The sequence below is a fragment of the Prinia subflava genome, chromosome 3, assembly GCF_021018805.1.
Source record: "Prinia subflava isolate CZ2003 ecotype Zambia chromosome 3, Cam_Psub_1.2, whole genome shotgun sequence".
Taxonomy (NCBI): domain Eukaryota; kingdom Metazoa; phylum Chordata; class Aves; order Passeriformes; family Cisticolidae; genus Prinia; species Prinia subflava.
Genome location: NC_086249.1, coordinates 107147438 through 107155840, shown reverse-complemented (window position 1 = coordinate 107155840; position 8403 = coordinate 107147438).

Below are 8403 nucleotides of genomic sequence, written 5' to 3'. Positions count from 1 at the left end.
CAGAGAGCAGCCCGGGATAAAGCAGAGGGACCCGGGGAGGAGCTCCAGAGGGAATCCAGCGGTTTGTCTGGAGGACAGGGACAAACCTCGGCCCGGTTCTGACAGAGGGAGAACAAAGCCAGACCTGCCAGAGTGGCCTGCCAGGAGGAGCCAAAGCTGCGCCTTGGTTGTGGGGAGAAGTCTTTAGGAATTCTCATTCCCAAGGCGGTGTCCGGAGGCCGCTCCTGCCCACAGCCACCGCTGCCCTGCCCGGACACTCGGGGCTGTCCCTGGGCCCTGCCCGGACACTCGGGGCTGTCCCCGGGCCCGTGGTGCTGTCACAGCTCAGCCGGGAGGAGCTCCGGGGTGTCCCCCTGGACAGGAGCCTGTCCCACCTGACAGCCCTCACATCTCCTGCAGACACCGCCCCGGCAGCTCCTGCTCCTCTGGGGGCCAGAGGGACCTCTCCCCTCCTGTCCCCTCCCTCCCCTCCCGTCCCCTCCATCCCCTCCCTCCCCTCCTGTCCCCTCCCTCCCCTCCTGTCCCCTCCCTCCCCTCCCGTCCCCTCCATCCCCTCCATCCCCTCCTGCCCCCTCCTGTCCCCTCCATCCCCTCCTGTCCCCTCCATCCCCTCCTGTCCCCTCCATCCCCTCCGGTCCCCGCGGTCCCCGCGGGCTCTCCCGGGGCTCTGTCCCTGCTCATTTCCATGCGGTTCCCGGCAGGGAGGCCGAGGCTGACGTGGTGTCCTGACCCTGTCTCGCACAAATGTCAAACTGTCCCCGCTGGTCCCCCCTGCGGCTTGATGGGACCCGCGTGTCCCCTCCGGGGGACACACGGCAGCTCGGGGGACCGGGCGGGACCGGGGCGGGACCGGGGCGGCTCCGGCCGGGCGTGCACAGAGCCGGCCCTACCCTGCCCTGCCAGTGGGGACAGCAGGGAGCGGGGACAGCAGCCCTGGGTCACACAGAGATCCCCAGTGTGGGGTCACATCCCCAGTGTGGGGTCACAGCCCCCAGGGATCCCACCCCAGGGGTTTGCCATCCTTGCAGGGGGATGGACAGGGGCCATCCCAGCAGTTTGTGCCTCAAACTCCTCAGGAGCAACTCGAGGGCCTGACACCCATGGCACCCCTCCCTCCCCAGAGCCCGGCATACCCCTGTGCCAGCGCTGGTCCCTGGGCAGTGCCAGGGCAGGACTCTGCTGTCTCAGCAGGGCAGGGGGCCCTGTCCCTGTCCCTGTCCCTGTCCCTGTCTCTGTCTCTGTCCCTGTTCCTATCCCTGTCCCCGTCCCCGTCCCTGTCCCTGTCCCTGTCCCTGTCCCGTCCCTGTCCCATCCCTGTCCCTGTCCCTGTCCCTGTCCCTGTCCCTGTCCCTGTCCCTGTCCCTGTCCCTGTCCCATCCCTGTCCCATCCCTGTCCCATCCCTGTCCCATCCCCGTGTGCCCGGCTCTGCCCCATCTGCCCTGCCCAGACAATGCTGCCACAGTCCCTCCTCCGCTCGTGCAGGGATAACAAAGCTGCCAGTGACCAGGAGCTGTCAGATGCTGCCAGGGCTCACGGGCCCAGGCGTGACACAACTGTCACCGTGGTGGACAGTGGGACAAGGCAAGAGCTCTCAATCAGTTTAGGGGCTTAAAAGCAGTGACTCACCAACAGCCACCCATTGATTTCATCGCTGAGCCATAATTACGGCATTGTCCGGGGGGTGTCAATGCCACTCTGTTCCGTGACAGTGGCCCTGTCCCCTCACGAATGATTCCTATCAAATGAAGAAGATAAACCCGGGAGGGAGCGTTCCTGGGGATGGGTTTGCAATGGGCGTGAGGCAGCTCTGGAGGGAAAACCTGATTTACAGAGAGAGCCAAACCCTGGGTGCCCGGGAGTTTAACTCAGGTTTGGAGGGGTTGCAGTGGAGAGTGTAAAAACCCCGATACTGTCAGCCAGGGTGGGACTGAGGCAGTGGGAACGGGCTCCCAAACCTGTGACACGGGAGAAGGAGTCACCCCCGCACACCAGGAGGGAGCCCGAGCCCTTTCCATGGGATCTCCATGCCCTGCAGCCGGAAGGGAATTACCCCTGTGGGCGGTGGGGCTGAGCCCCTCTGCGATCCCGGGGCTGGCGGAGGAGCAGCGCTTGGTGCTGCAGGAGCAGCGCTGGATGCTGCAGGAGCAGCACTGGATGCTGCAGGGGCAGCGCTCGGGGCTGCAGGAGCAGCGCTCAATGCTGCAGGAGCAGCGCCCAATGCTGCAGGAGCAGCGCTCGGTGCTGCAGGAGCAGCGCTCGGTGCTGCAGGAGCAGCGCTCAATGCTGCAGGAGCAGCGCTCGGTGCTGCAGGAGCAGCGCTCGATGCTGCAGAGGCAGCGCTGGATGCTGCAGGAGCAGCGTTGGATGCTGCAGGAGCAGCGCTCGGTGCTGCAGGAGCAGCGCTCGGTGCTGCAGGAGCAACGCCCGGTGCTGCAGGAGCAGCGCTGGATGCTGCAGGAGCAGCGCTCGGGGCTGCAGGAGCAGCGCTCGATGCTGCAGGAGCAGCGCTTAATGCTGCAGGGGCAGCGCCGGATGCTGCAGGAGCAGCGCTCGGGGCTGCAGGAGCAGCGTTGGATGCTGCAGGAGCAGCGCTCGGTGCTGCAGGAGCAGCGCTGGATGCTGCAGGAGCAGCGCTGGATGCTGCAGGAGCAGCGCCGGATGCTGCAGGAGCAGCGCTCGGGGCTGCAGGAGCAGCGCTCGATGCTGCAGGGGCAGCGCTCGGGGCTGCAGGAGCAGCGCTGGATGCTGCAGGGGCAGCGCTCGATGCTGCAGGAGCAGCGCTCGGTGCTGCAGGGGCAGCGCTCGGTGCTGCAGGAGCAGCGCTCAATGCTGCAGGAGCAGCACTGGATGCTGCAGGAGCAGCGCTGGATGCTGCAGTAGCAGCGCTGGATGCTGCAGGAGCAGCGCTGGATGCTGCAGGAGCAGCGCTCGGGGCTGCAGGAGCAGCGCTCGGGGCTGCAGGGGCAGCGCTCGGTGCTGCAGGAGCAGTGCTGGATGCTGCAGGAGCATCGCTCGGTGCTGCAGGAGCAGCACCCGGTGCTGCTCCTTGGGAGCTGCTGAAGCTCTCCAGGAGCCCTGGGATGGAGAGTTTGGGGCAGAAATCTCGGGGGGTTTTGGGAGGTCAGGCCCGTCTCTGCAGCTCCACACCAGCAGGTGTTTGGGGTGCAGGGCGGTTCCTTTCTCCAGTCAGAGCCGATGCCAGCGCGGTGCAGCACGGCGGGACCTGGTGACCTCCTGGGATGACCCAACGGGGCCTGGGCACACCCCAACACGGCAGAGAGGAGCAGCCCGAGGTGCTGTGTGCCCACCCTGCTGCTGCCCTGTCCCCCTGGGCCGGGGAAATCAAGGCTGTGCCCAGCAGCTGCCCCGAGCCGCCCCGGGCAGCGCTTTTGGGACCCTCCCGGTGCCAAGGCCCCGCGGCAGGCTCGGCTCTCCTGCATCTGCCGGAGCCAACACGTTTCCCCCACCTCTGCCCGGCTCCCCTCCCGCTGCTGGGGACCCTGATGGCTTTTTTCAATGGTTGTTTTCTTTCTGCTTAAGACAGCCCCGCTTCTCTGCGGGGAGAAAGGCCCCGTTTGTGGGGCGCAGCTGCATCTCAAAGGTACATTGTTGGCCAGTTATGAATTTGCATGCCTTTACTAATGTGTGGAAACAGGAGAATTCTTTCGCTTTTTTAATCGAAATTGATGTTATTCCTCTGCCAGTGGTACCCGAGGAACTGTTTTGTTCCATTTCCTCTCCTTTCATGCAGCCCTATTTATGTTTCGATCTGGTTTGCTGCCACCAAGAATCATTGTCATTGCCACCAGTGGCTCGGGGCTGGCCAAGTCCAGCAGCTGTGTGTTTAATGCCTCCCCTCACTAAGGTTTATTTCCTTGACAACATGAGCTTGTTTGAAGCAACTTTCCTCCCTTTAAGAAGAAAGAAAGACAGAAAGAAAGTCCCTTTCCAGTGTTGCTTTTTATTTTTTCCTATTCCACCCCCCCCTTTTTTTTTTTTTTTTTTTTTTTTTCCTTTTTTTCCCCCCTCTTTAGCTCACAGACAGGAGTGGCGCTCTGGGCTGTGGATCCCGGGGCTACCCCCGGTTATCCCCCTTGCTCCCCGCTTCCCCCCGCCCCGCAGCCGGCCCGCTCCTGGCTCCCCTCCTCGTCCCCCACGGAATACCTAGGTGGCCAAACGGGACCCGCTGACCTCTATATCCTGTTCCTTTCTCCGCGCTTTGCTGCCAGTTTCCTGGATAAAAGGCGAGAGTGAGAGATAATTAACAAAAAACATGGCCCTCGGACAATGAAACAACTGGCCTTGGCCAGCCAGAAATTTATCCTGGTTTTCTAGGTGAACTTTCTCCCATCAATCTTTCCTTTAACCTCCGTGTTAGTGGAAGCAATAGGAACACCCCCTCCCCTCCCCCGAGCAAATGCTTTCTTTTGAGGGGGAACAAAACCCGGGATCGGCGAGGGCCGAGGTAAAATCTGGGTGGTATCGTGCGGCCGCACAAAGCCCGCACTGTTCCCGGGCCGGGGCTGGTGTTTTACAACAGGGGAGGGGAGCGCCTGAATGGGCCGAGGATGTGAAACAATCCCCGCGATTCAGGCCGACAAACCCATCCTCTGTTCCGCCGGGCCGCACAAAAAGAGCGGCGGGGCGGGCGGCGAGGGGATGGAGCCCAAAGCGCACCGGGAGAGCCTTCCCAGCGCTCCGGGGATGCCGGGGATGCTCTCCCGCAGCTCTCGGGGGAGGGAAGGGCCGGAGCTGTGTCCCAGGGGAGAAGCCCCGAGGGCCGGCATCCCTCGCTCCCCAACCCGTCAGTGGCAAAAAAAACACACAACAAACGATGGGCGGTGGGGCTGGAGCGGGAGGGACAATGCGGGCCCACTTCAGGTCCCCTCGAGAGGGTATTATGGGCAGGGAAAATATTTGTGCTCTGAAGATGACACTCTCCATTTGTTAATGGCTCTCACCCGGCGCTGGTAATCACAGCCCGCGCTCTCCTGTCAGTTGTCTGCTGCTTCCCAATTAATGGGGCTCGCTCGGGAAAAGCATCCCTTTTTCCGCGGCCGAGACAATCCCATTGTGTTCACCTACTTGAGAAGAGGGAAAGGTGACTATGAGGGCAGGGGGCATTGTAAATTCCCGCTAACACACCCGCTCAAAGAGCGCCCCTCCAATAAATTAAGGAGCCTTTCCTCCCGCTGGGAAAGGCACGGTCAGCCTTCAGGGGGAGAATTCGGGACAGAAATTTAGCATCCCTTTTTCATCCAGCCCTATTATCACTCGCCAAAAAAAATTTAAAATTTTTTAAAACCCCATTTCCTTTAAAAAGCTGGGCCAGTTGTAAGTTCTGTGCACTGGCATGAGAGTCCAGACAGAAGAATTAATGGGCTGAGATAGCAGCAAAAACCAACAACCTCATGGTGCATTAAATACTAAATTTAATATACTAAATTTAATTCAATTTAATTCAATTTAATACTAAATTTAAAATATTCCACGGTGTATTAAATACTAAAAGCTCCTAGAAGTGGCTTTGTAAAAAAAGCCTTGTGTTTTGCCATGCAGGGACCAGTAAAAGATGAGGAAGGAATTCAGCATCTCTTGAGAAGACACAGCCAGGCCACTTCCACTCTTCAAGGACTAAATAAAAATGAAACAGAACAAAACAAAGCCCAAAGCTCTCTTTGCAGAGGCACAGCAGTACCTGGAGTTAAAGCTGAGCATCCTTGGTGCAAATCCCTCTCAGTGAAGACACAATATTCCCAATATCCACCAAATTCCCAATATCCACCACATTCCCAATATCCACCACATTCCCAATATTCCCAATATAAATACAAGGCCAAGACAGGGACATCCCCTCCCACAGCTGAGCACTTTATTTCCCATTACCGCTCAGATCCACCTTCCATTTACTCTCCATTTATTTCCCATTTACTTGCACAGGCTCCAACACTTTAACAAAACTTCTGGGAGGTTTTGCTTCGTCTTTCCTTGGGCCATCCAAGCCAAAGCAGCTTTTTGGGAAGACCATCCCTCCTTTGGCTCTGCAGCCTTGCAAATCCCCTCTGGGATGAGCTCTGTGCCAGACCAGGGGCTCAGGGTTTGAGTTCCCTCTCAGGAATAACCCTGTGCCCAGAGGGTCCCAGATTCTCTCACCAGGTGGGAATGGAGCCCAGGGTCCCCAGGGAAGAGCCACCACTGCAGGGGATTTTAAGGAACACATTTTCCCACTCAGATCCCTGCTAGAGAAGATTTTCCCAGCTTTTTCCTTTGAGGTTGGCAAGCTTGGGAAAGGGAAGCCAGGGGAGTTGGTGATGGCAGTGCCAGCAATGCTCCCAGGATGGTTTGGGATGGATGGACCTCAGAGCCCACCCAGTGCCACCCCTGCCACGGCAGGGACACCTCCCCCTGTCCCAGGCTGCTCCAGCCCCAGTGTCCAGCCTGGCCTTGGGCACTGCCAGGGCTGGGAAAAGCTGCCAAGGCTGTGACACGAGGGCCTCGTGGTGCTGAGGGACAGCTGGAGCTGAGCTGATGGCTCGGGGTGTCCCTGGGGTCACTCGGGGTTTGTGCCCTGTCCCCAACGTCCCCAGGTGGGGCAGGCACTGTGCCATGGGGACAGATGGGCCTGGGCTGCTCCAGCTCTGAGTGCCCTTCAAAGCTGCTCCTTTAGGGAGGCAGTGCCAGCCTGGAGCTGTGCTGGGTGTGCAACAGGGCACCTCTGCCAGCCTGGAGCTGTGCTGGGAGTGCAGCAATGCCAGCCTGGAGCTGTGCTGGGTGGGCAATGCCAGCCTGGAGCTGTGCTGGGTGGGCAATGCCAGCCTGGAGCTGTGCTGGGTGTGCAGCAGGGCCAGCCTGGAGCTGTGCTGGGTGGGCAATGCCAGCCTGGAGCTGTGCTGGGAGTGCAGTGCCAGCAGTGCCAGCCTGGAGCTGTGCTGGGAGTGCAGTGCCAGCCTGGAGCTGTGCTGGGTGTGTAACAGGGCACCTCTGCCAGCCTGGAGCTGTGCTGGGAGTGCAGCAGTGCCAGCCTGGAGCTGTGCTGGGTGGGCAATGCCAGCCTGGAGCTGTGCTGGGTGGGCAATGCCAGCCTGGAGCTGTGCTGGGAGTGCAGCAGTGCCAGCCTGGAGCTGTGCTGGGTGGGCAATGCCAGCCTGGAGCTGTGCTGGGTGTGCAGTGCCAGCCTGGAGCTGTGCTGGGTGTGCAGTGCCAGCCTGGAGCTGTGCTGGGAGTGCAGCAGTGCCAGCCTGGAGCTGTGCTGGGTGTGCAGCAGTGCCAGCCTGGAGCTGTGCTGGGTGCGCAGCAGTGCCAGTTTTGGGTCTCCTCTCCCCGGGAAATCCAAGGCTACGAGTCCTTCCCCCCTCTTTTCTTCCCGCTGGCCTCCAGCAGTGAATTCCGGCGCTGCAGGGCGGAGTCGGGGTCCCTGTGCCCCGAGGGTGTCCCTGTTTCCAGGGGAAGGAGGATGCTGCACTCAGGGAATCAGTTGTGCTGTGTCCTCAGAAAAGGCCTTGTTTTATCCAAACCAGAGCTCAGCACACCCTGAGAGTTCCCTGTGCCTGCTTCCCCCTCCCTTCCCAAGGGACACTCTTGGCTGGCCCCGGGTGGTTCTGTGGGGCTCAGGATCCTCTTTTATTTCCCTTCCCTTGGAAGCCACTCCTGCCCGGCCCTGCACGTGTGCAGACACATCAAGCCCAACATTCTCCCCTCCCTCCTCCCCCTGTGCAGCATCTTCTGCCCAGATGGGACAGACAATCCCTTTTCAGAGCGCTCATCTCTGCTTTCAGCACACTCTCCATGACATCCCAAATTACAACCAAATGGGGGGAAGCAGGAACGAGCCTGAAATCAATTTGGGATTGCTCCAGAGAAATAGATTTATAGCAAAAATAAATCAGCCGAACCTTTGAGGGTGGATCCACAAATTCCTGCGGGGTCCTGGATGTGTTTAGTACCTGTTGGTGGAGGCTGAGCCAGCCAAGGGGCTGGGACAGGGTGTGGGACAGAGGACACTGTGACCCCACACCCAGCACGAGGTTTGTGTCCCCCAGAGGGGCTGGGGGGTCCATCCAGCCCCTCACCCACAGAGCATTTTAGTGTTTAAACACCAGAGCCCAGTGGTGTGAGGTTTTTATTTGCTTCTCTTCTGTTAGAGCCAGGATTAATGTTCAGGAGATGCAGTTCTCCTGTTCAGACTCAGATATTTCTTAATTCTTATCTATGGCACAGTCCCACCAGCTGGGAGTTCCAGTCAACAGGGTGCAAAATGGCTCTAACGCTGTACAAGGTCTTTTAAACACAAACTGTCCAATTGTGAGATGACACCTCAATCATTTTTACTTTTAACCCAATATCCAACCACCCCTGGCCCGCAATGTGGATTTTTTCACCCAATTACAATGCATCACCCAAAG